The sequence below is a fragment of the Phaseolus vulgaris genome, chromosome 4, assembly GCF_000499845.2.
Source record: "Phaseolus vulgaris cultivar G19833 chromosome 4, P. vulgaris v2.0, whole genome shotgun sequence".
NCBI lineage: Eukaryota > Viridiplantae > Streptophyta > Magnoliopsida > Fabales > Fabaceae > Phaseolus > Phaseolus vulgaris.
This window is the reverse complement of record NC_023756.2, coordinates 7,173,106-7,182,415: the sequence shown is the minus strand read 5'-3', so window position 1 is coordinate 7,182,415 and position 9,310 is coordinate 7,173,106. Positions and strand designations below refer to the sequence as shown.

The 9,310-nt window shown below is 34.8% G+C and overlaps 1 pseudogene; it reads left to right on the top strand.

The window, feature by feature from the left end:
• Positions 1 to 2,021: 2,021 nt before the first annotated feature.
• Positions 2,022 to 3,900, top strand: LOC137838235 (uncharacterized; annotated as a pseudogene).
• The last annotated feature ends 5,410 nt before the right edge of the window (positions 3,901 to 9,310 follow it).

Genomic DNA, 9,310 nt, shown 5'->3' with positions numbered 1-9,310 from the left:
ACTTCTCATTTTAATGTTATTAAGAAAAATTGTTTTTGAAAAATTAAAAAAATACTAAAGAAACATAAATAAAAAATGCGGATACACAGGCACGTCAGTGCGTGTGTTCCCGCTAGTTATTTATAAAAGTATATATATTTTTTAATGTGATAAAAATGTAAATATGGATGGGTTTTCTATACATATATAGTAGCTAACAATAATGTTGTTTTTGTATCCAGGTGATTACTGTTCACCCGGATTGAAAAGGAAATGAATTTGGTGTTTGTATTTGGGAGTTAGAGAGGATTAGGGGGCGAAGAAAAGTGATGAATGGGTAAAAAGTTTCCCTGATGAAATGAGAAGATTTGGAGTGAAAGTTTCTCATTTTACCAAATTACCCATGGTTCACCTAACCTATGAGCCATGCCTATGCCCGTGCCAATGCAGCTCCAATATTCTCTCCATTCTCACGCATGAGATTCCCTGCATAAACACACAACTCCAATATTCTCTCCATTCTCACGCATGAGATTCCCTGCATAAACACAGCACAAACAAACAGGGATTCGTACATTGTTTGGTGGATAAATTCAAGTGTGTGGGTGATGAATAAATGAGAGGGATGATAAATATGGAAGAGGAGTGGAGGTGGGTTATTTGTTTTGAGTTGAGGGAGTACCCTTAGAAGCGGTCGGAGGTGCTCGTCGGAGGTACGCAGTGGATGTGCGCGGTTGTCGGAGGTTCACAACCGTTGGAAGTGAGCGGTTGTCCGTAGGCGGCGTTGTTGGTGGTCGTTGGACGTGGACGGTTTCGCTGCTGGTGGTGGGTGGTGGTTCCGCTGGTGGTGCTCGGTGGTCGTTGGTGGTTCGCGGTGGCATCGTTTTCGCTAGGTTTCTGGAGGTAAGTTTCATACATAGATTCTGAATTTGGAGAATAAAATCTGAGAATGAAATGTGGAGTGAAGGAATTTGTAATTTATTTTATTTATGTTAATAGAATTAATAGAATGTTGTTGCCTTTTCAGTTTTCAAAGGTTTTTCTTAATCACATTGATGAGTATATTGATGAGAATTAATTAGCATTAATGAAAGTTTGAATGAGTTTTCTAGTAGTTAAAACAAACTTATTAATATTTAAATTATTTCTGATATTTATTTTTTTTCTAAAATAAAGTAAAAAAATTTATAAATATCAGTTTAAATTTATAAAATAATTATAAGTATACAAAATATTTAAATATTTAAATTTTCCTAAAATCAAGTAAAAAACTTTATAAATATTATTTTGAATAGGCTTTAAAATAATTATAAGTATACAAAATATTTTAAAATACTACTTTATAGATAGTTTACATATAATATTTATTTTTTTCCAAAATCAACTAAAAGACTTTATAAATTTTATTTTGAATTTATAAAATAATTATAAGTATATAAAGTATTTAAATATTTTAAAATATTACTTTATAGATAGTTTACATATAAGATTTTATTTTTTCTAAAATCAAGTAAAAGAATTTTATAAATATTATTCTGAATTTATAAAATAATTATAAATATACAAAGTATTTAAATATTTTAAAATATTACTTTATAGATAGTCTACATATAAGATTTTATTTTTTCTAAAATCAAGTAAAAGAATTTTATAACGAATTTATAAAATAATGATAAGTATACAAAGTATTTAAATATTTTAAAATATTACTTTATAGATAGTCTATATATAAGATTTTATTTTTTCTAAAATCAAGTAAAAGAATTTTATAAATATTATTCTGAATTTATAATACAACTATAACTATACCACTTTACAAAGTTTATATATAATATTTATTTTTTTCTAAAATCAATTAAAAAAAAATTATAAATATTATTTTGAATTTGTAATACAACTATAACTATAATACTTTATAGAGTTTATATATAATATTTTAATTTTTTTTAAAAGTAAAACAAAATTGAGTATTATTATTTATCTAAAATGTGGTTCTTTAGACCTAATAGTTAAACTTATATGATTGTCAAGGATTTGTGACCATGGATAACGATAACCATTGGTCTATGTATTTCGAAAATGTCGAGATGTCTAGCATGAATGACATGAATCCCGATGTAGTTGGTGTTGATTTCACACTAGTTTCACAAATACAAGAGCAAATCAATTTGCGGACACAAGTAGCAGCAATGACAATTCTTTGCATGATTGGATATGGATTGAACGTATTGCGTGTGTTAACCGAGACAAATAATCCTATACTGGAGTTTATTCCACAAAAAGAGCGTCGTCGACAAGAATTGATGTCGTACTTGGTCCATACTGAAAGATGTCGTGACATTATTCGCACGAGTCCGGAAGCATTTATTAATTTATGTCAACGAATAAGAGGAACGGATATGGTTAAAGATGCATTTCGATCTACAGTTGAAGAACAAGTGGCTAAATTTTTACACATCATTGGTCATAACGTTAAGAATCGAAGTGTTTCGTTCTTCTTTCATCGGTCCGGGGAAACAGTGTCTCGTCACTTTCATAATGTTTTGAAGGCAATATTGATGTTGCATGGAGAGTTCTTAATTCAACCAGCTGGGACTGAGGTTGAACCTCATATCTTAAACAACAATCGATTTTTCCCATACTTTAAGGTATGAATATGAGAAACAATAGTTAAATATTTAATTCATGTTGTATGCAATGCAAGTTATTTATAAATGTGAAGTTGTTGTGTATTAGGATTGTTTGGGTGCCATCGACGGCACTCACGTCCGTGTTAAAGTCCCTCGAGTTGATGCTCCTCGTTTTAGTGGAAGAAAAGACTGGCCAACGCAAAACGTATTTGCTGCTTGTGATTTTGACATGAAATTCACATATGTTCTTGCCGGGTGGGAAGGAACAGCCTCTGATTCCAGGATATTGAAGGATGCGTTTGTACGAGAGGATTCATTGGTCATTCCGGAAGGTTAGTTGAGTGTGTTTTCAAGTGCAATAAATATTCATTTGGTCACATCACTTATAATTAACAATTATTAATGGATGGTTGTAGGCAAATACTACCTTGGAGATGCAGGTTATGCTCAAAACCCAAGTTATAACTCCATATCGCGGAGTTCGATACCATCTAAAAGAGTATTCCCGAAGAGGTCCACAAAATGCCCATGAGTTATTTAATCATCGTCATTCCTCACTAAGAAATGTTATCGAAAGAACATTTGGTGTCCTCAAAAAGCGATTTCCAATTATCGCTAGCGGAACAGAGCCTCATTACTCTGTGGACACTATGACCGATATTGTTTTAGCATGTTGTATTCTTCATAACTTTCTTCGCGGGGTGGATAATGATGACTCTTTGTTGGAAGAAGTTGACCGTGAGTTGATGCAAGGAGATATAGATGTGTCACACTCGCAAACTCGTGAGGATGACTACAGGCTCGGGTCACAAATTAGGGATACTATAGCGAATGAAATGTGGACAGGTTATTGTAATAATTAATTTTATGTAACATCCGTGAACTTATATTTATATTGTTGTAAGAACAATTTCATGGTTTAATGTTGACATTCCACCTTTATTAATATTTACGTATGAAACTATTTATGTTATTGCAAAAGTTTAACCTTTTTTATTAGGTTTTATCATGGATCACGGGAAGGGTATTGCTTCAGAGTCATCTGCAGCTGTCCGTGAACACAAAAAATGGACTACCGACATGGATTTCCGATTGTTGAATGCCATGATCGATGAGGCATCTATGGGTAACCGCATTGATGGTAGTTGGACGACGCAGGGTTACACAAACATTGTTAAATCCTTACATCAGACTGGATTGGTAGGGATTACAAAAAATAATGTGAAGAACAGGCAGAAAAGCCTTAAGGACAAATGGCGTGAGATCCATGATTTATTTAGTGGACTGAGTGGTTTTGCTTGGAATCTAAGCACGAAAATTTTCGAGGCCGAGGATGAAGTGTGGGATTCGTTGATAAAGGTAACGTATTCAACTTGATGTTCACTTATCGCATACATTAGCCACTAATTATGATTATGAGTGTATTTCTTTTCATTAATGAACAGGCAAAGCCCTCGGCCGCAAAATGGCGTGTTAATCCCATCAGGCACTACAAGTTGATGGAAGACTTATGGGGGCTTGATCGTGCTACTGGCCACGGTGGAAGAACAGCATTGCAGTCCTCAAGTCGAACTCAGTCTCATCATTTTAATGTAGATCTTAATGATCACAATATGGAGGACATCCCAGAGGAGCCAGGATTGGATGCTACTCAATGTGAAAATCCTCGCTCAGTTGATCCTAATGTTGATTCATACAGCCCTGGCCCTAATTTGACACCCCCATTGGTGCCACCTCAGTCATCCCAGCCATCAGGTGGTACTTCTTCTTCTAGAGGCTCAAAAAGAAAAGCCCCTATGGTGAACGTCATTGATCTGCAACTGGAAAGGCTTAACACAAGGTTTGAAGGATTAACTGATATCCTTGGGAGGGGTAGTGATCAGTCAGATAGGTTATGTCATATTGCTGAGCGACAAGCCATTTCATCTGAGGTTGTCGCTTTGTCATCACAACGAGTGGCTAATGCTACGGAAGAAAATCTGCAATATAACAAACGCCATGTTGTTGCAGAAGAAGAACGAAACTCCATATTTCGTGAACACACGCGCACACTTCGTCGTACATCGACTTTCCAGTACTCTGAATCTGATATTTGGGAAATGTTAATGGAGATGAACATACAAGATGAAGATTTGTTGGATAACTGTTACGACTTCTTGTGTGGTCATCCTAATGCGGTAAAACAACTCTTTGGCCTGCCTCTTGAGCAAAGAATGAGAAAGCTAGTCAAGATAATGACTACAAATCCCTAAACTACGTAAAAATTTGGTTGTATTTTATTATGCATGTGTTTTTCTTTTCGAATCTGTAATCTTATTTATGACACGAATCCCTAAACAAATTAAGGACTTCCATGACTATTTTGAATGAAACATATTTCATTGTATCATTCATATGATTTTCTGAATCATTATTATTATGCACAAAATTTATCAATGAATTTTGCTTTAATAAACTAAAATACTGCATTAATACACATTAATATTTATTTCTTAAAAAAATAATCCTTTATCGAATTATACATCCAACAAATTATCAGAAATAATTTGTTCCATACCGGAAATAATATTTTAATTACATACAACTATAATTGAAAAATAATTAATTCACAATTACAACTTTGTTCTCAATAATGTTTATCAATCATAAATATGATCCAAAAAATTTATATAATTTATAATTTTCCGAAGTTAGCTCGAACACGGTATCGAAAATAATGTTTCAATTGTCAAAAAAATAATTTTAATTTAAAAAAAATGTAATTCACAAATAATCAATCAAAATAATTTTTTATCAATTTTTAAATATAAGGGCAAATGTGTAAAGTTACATATTTATCAATTAAAAAAAATACAATTTCAATCACATCCATCACATCACTCACAAACTTTTATAAACTTTCCCTACACTTTCTCCTCTCTTTACCTTAATCCAAACACCCTAACTTTTTTTACACTTTCTCTTCAAATCATCTCAAATCCACTCCCTCATTTCCACTCCCTAATCCAACAAAGCCTTAGGAGCTTTCTTTGCGCCCAATATCAACACTTTCACAAAAAAAGAAAACCTAATGTCATTAATGCCAACAACTTTAAGTAGGGTTGACGAGGAAATGGGGGTTGGGCCTTCAGAAAAGGTCCAATGTGAAATGAATCAAATAACCCATGCGGCTACGAAAGGGAGGTGTAAAATTAAAAATGACTTTGAAGCCCAATCTATCTTAGGTGGAACACATTGTTTAGAGGACAAACCCAAATCAAAAACAAAACCAGTTGATTTTATGGTGGAGGAGCCGCAATGGTATGGGCCTCTTGGATGCCCTCTTATCGTGGAAAGGTGGAATGCGTTGGGTGAAACGGAAGAGGCAAGGAATGTTGGGTATGTTGAAGCCACCATACATCATTTCCAACCACTGGTGGTCGCGGAGGAGACACGAAGTCAGCTACCGTGCGCGTCGATAATGGAAGAGCAAGGTGAAGAAGTTCCTCTCTATCATGCTTCATCTTCGGCAGGAGAAGACACCGCAGGGGTGGCAACTTCACTACAGTCAATCACGATGGTGGAGGATTCTCTTTATACAACACCCATAGGGAGGCCAACCCATTGCCTATGCATCCTACTCTTACCACCGTGGAGCACAGTTCTACGTAGAGCCACCTCTAAACTGGTAATCAAATGAACCAAAAAACCTTCTCGCAGGACCAAAACCGATCTGCAGGTTGCATTCCCGCATCCACCAATTTCATTACCTCATCTCATCCACGTCATTCTGCACCTATCGAATTAATTTATGCCAAACGCACTCTTCAAACCACAAACCTTCTTAGTAAGGAAAATCAAATGCGAGATATTCAACAATCTCTTACAGGGTTGAGATCTTATAGAGTAAAAGACACATATCTTCCATTTGATGAGTAAAGTAAGCTGGGTTCTCAACCGTTTTTGGAAGGAACAGGAAACCAGCTGAAGGAAGGTGAAGAATTGGTGCCCATTAATTCAAGTGCCCTAGCGGAAAGAAGAGTCTTTTGGGAGGGTGAATAAAGCAAAATCAGTAAACAGGAAGAACGTAAGCAACTAAGGTTAACTCTATCTCAAATCAATCATTCTATTTCTGACATGGCTATAAACAATTGTAACCATTTATTTTGGTTAAAACATGAGAGTCTAGAAACGATGAACTTATGGGAATTGGGTAAACAAATAGGTGCCACATATGGGGATGAAGGAAAAATATTGGTAAGCCTAGAAGAACTCGAAACAAGTGATAGGATTTTAAAATATGAAAGGGTTTAGGGGTAATGATATTGATTTTTTTACAGCGAACCAATTATTGGGAAAGGTGGGATTCTAACAATATGGCACAAAAAATATTTTCAGTGTACTAATCATATCATGAATAGATGGTTCATAGTGTTTATGAGGCTATTCAAGGAGAATAATATTCCTGTTGTTATTGTAAATGTGTATTCTTCATGTAATCCGCAAGTGATAATGAAAAAGTGGGAAGAATTAAAAGATGTCAGACAAATGGAAGCTTGTAATTCATGGTACATATTGGGGGATTTCAATTCTATAAGAAGCGAAGGGAACAAAAGGGGATAAATTGTGTCACTAGTAATAAGAGAGAAATGTAAGGTTTTAATAATTTCATTGATAGTGTGAAAGTGGTTGATATACCCTGTATTAGTAGAAAATATACCTGGTATAAACCTAATGGTAAGATTAAGAGTAGGCTTGACAACTTTTTAACCTCCTTTGAATGGTTGCAACATTGGTCGGGTAGTAAGCAATTTGTTCTAAGTAGACAGATATATGATCACTGTGCATTGCTGCTAAGATCAAATGTGGCGGATTGGGGACCAAAACCATTCAGATTTCTTAATATTTGGAAGGAAGATAAGGAGTTTGACAGCTTTGTTAAAAGCAAATGGGAAGGTTACTTGGTTAGGGAAACAAAATCAAAGTGTTAAAAGAGAATATGAAATGCTAAAGAGTGATATGAAAGGATGGAACAAAGACATTTTTGGGTATACAAACAAGATCAAACTTGATATCTTGAATAAAATACAACAATTTGATATGAGGGATGATGTAGACGACCTAAATGAAAATAAGATCAGGGAACGAAGAGAACATTTGAGCCATCTACATGATATCAATATACAACACTAGTCAAGGGCACTATGGTTCAAACAGGGGGGTTCCAATTCTAAATACTTTCATGCGTCAATTAAATGGAGGAGGATTAGGAATGATATCAAAGGAGTACATTATCATAACTCTGGTACCTGGGTGGAAGAGCCAAACACGGTGAAGGAGATGGTTAAAGAGTTCAAGAAAAATAAGATGTTGACTGTCGAGGATATAGGCGTCAGGTTGGATAATGTTGAATTTAAGGCCATAATAGATACATATAACCTACTGCTGACTGAACCTTTTGAAGAAAAGAAATTGAGAACGCTATTCGGAATTGTGATAGTAGCAAAAGCCCTTGCCCAAATGGAATATCTTTCAGTTTTATTAAAAAGCATTGGGATCTACTAGAAAAGGGTGTGTGTGGAGAAGTAAAACAATTTCACAATGAGGGGAAGATTTCGCAGGGCTGTAATGCTTCATTCATAACACCTTTCCCAAAATCTGAGAATCCTCAATCTCTTGAAGAGTATATACCTATCTCACTTGTAGGATGCTTATACAAGATTCTGGCCAAAGTGTTATCTAGAAGGATTGAAAAAGTTATTGAGAAGGTGATAGATGTGTCACAATCAGCTTTTTTTTTTTATCTAATAGAGGATTATTAGACAGTGTCCTTGTAGTGAACGAGGTTATGGATGATTTAAAAAGGAGGAAAAGTGGGGTGATTGTGAAGCTTGAATTTGAAAAGGTGTATGACTTGGTGAGTTAGGAGTTCTTATTCTACATGATGGGAAGATTAGGGTTTTGTGGAAAATGGATACATTGGATAGAGCATGCCTTGAATCTTCTACTATCTCGGTCTTGGTAAACGACAACCCGACAAAAGAGTTCAAACCGTCTAGAGGGCCTTAAACAAGAGGCCCCAATGACACGTTTTTTGTTTTTTTTTTATTGTTTCACAAGGTTTGGCTGGGCTAGTAAAACAAGCAACAAGAAAAAACCTGTTTTCTGGAATAAAAGTTGGGGATAAAAAAAGTAGATGTGAATTTACTCCAATTTGTTGATGACACCCTTTTCGTATGTGAATCAAATGTGCAAAATATCATGTCGATTAAGGCTATGTTAAGATGTTTTGAATTAAGCTCGGCCTTAGAGTAAACTTCCACAAGAGTAAAATAGGTGCAATTGGAGTAGACAGGAATGCGATGAAAATGTACTATGAAATACTCCACTTTAACCTAATGGTTTTACCCTTCACCTACTTAGGCCTACCTATCCGTGATAACCATCTAGGTGTTCCTTTTGGGAGCTGGTGATATCGAAGATAAGAAAAAAGCTTTCAGTATGGAATGGGAGGACAAGATTAAGTATTAATTGAACCACAACTACTCCTAGTTAAGACTAAGTATTTTTTGGAACATATCCATTCCTGACTAAAACTGAGTATCTTTTATAATGTAGTCACTTCTAGTTAAGACTAATATTATTTAGAATGCAACCGCTACTAACTAAAATAAAAGGAATATACAAAGAATGTGAACTAACAAAAATGTATACTTAAATTT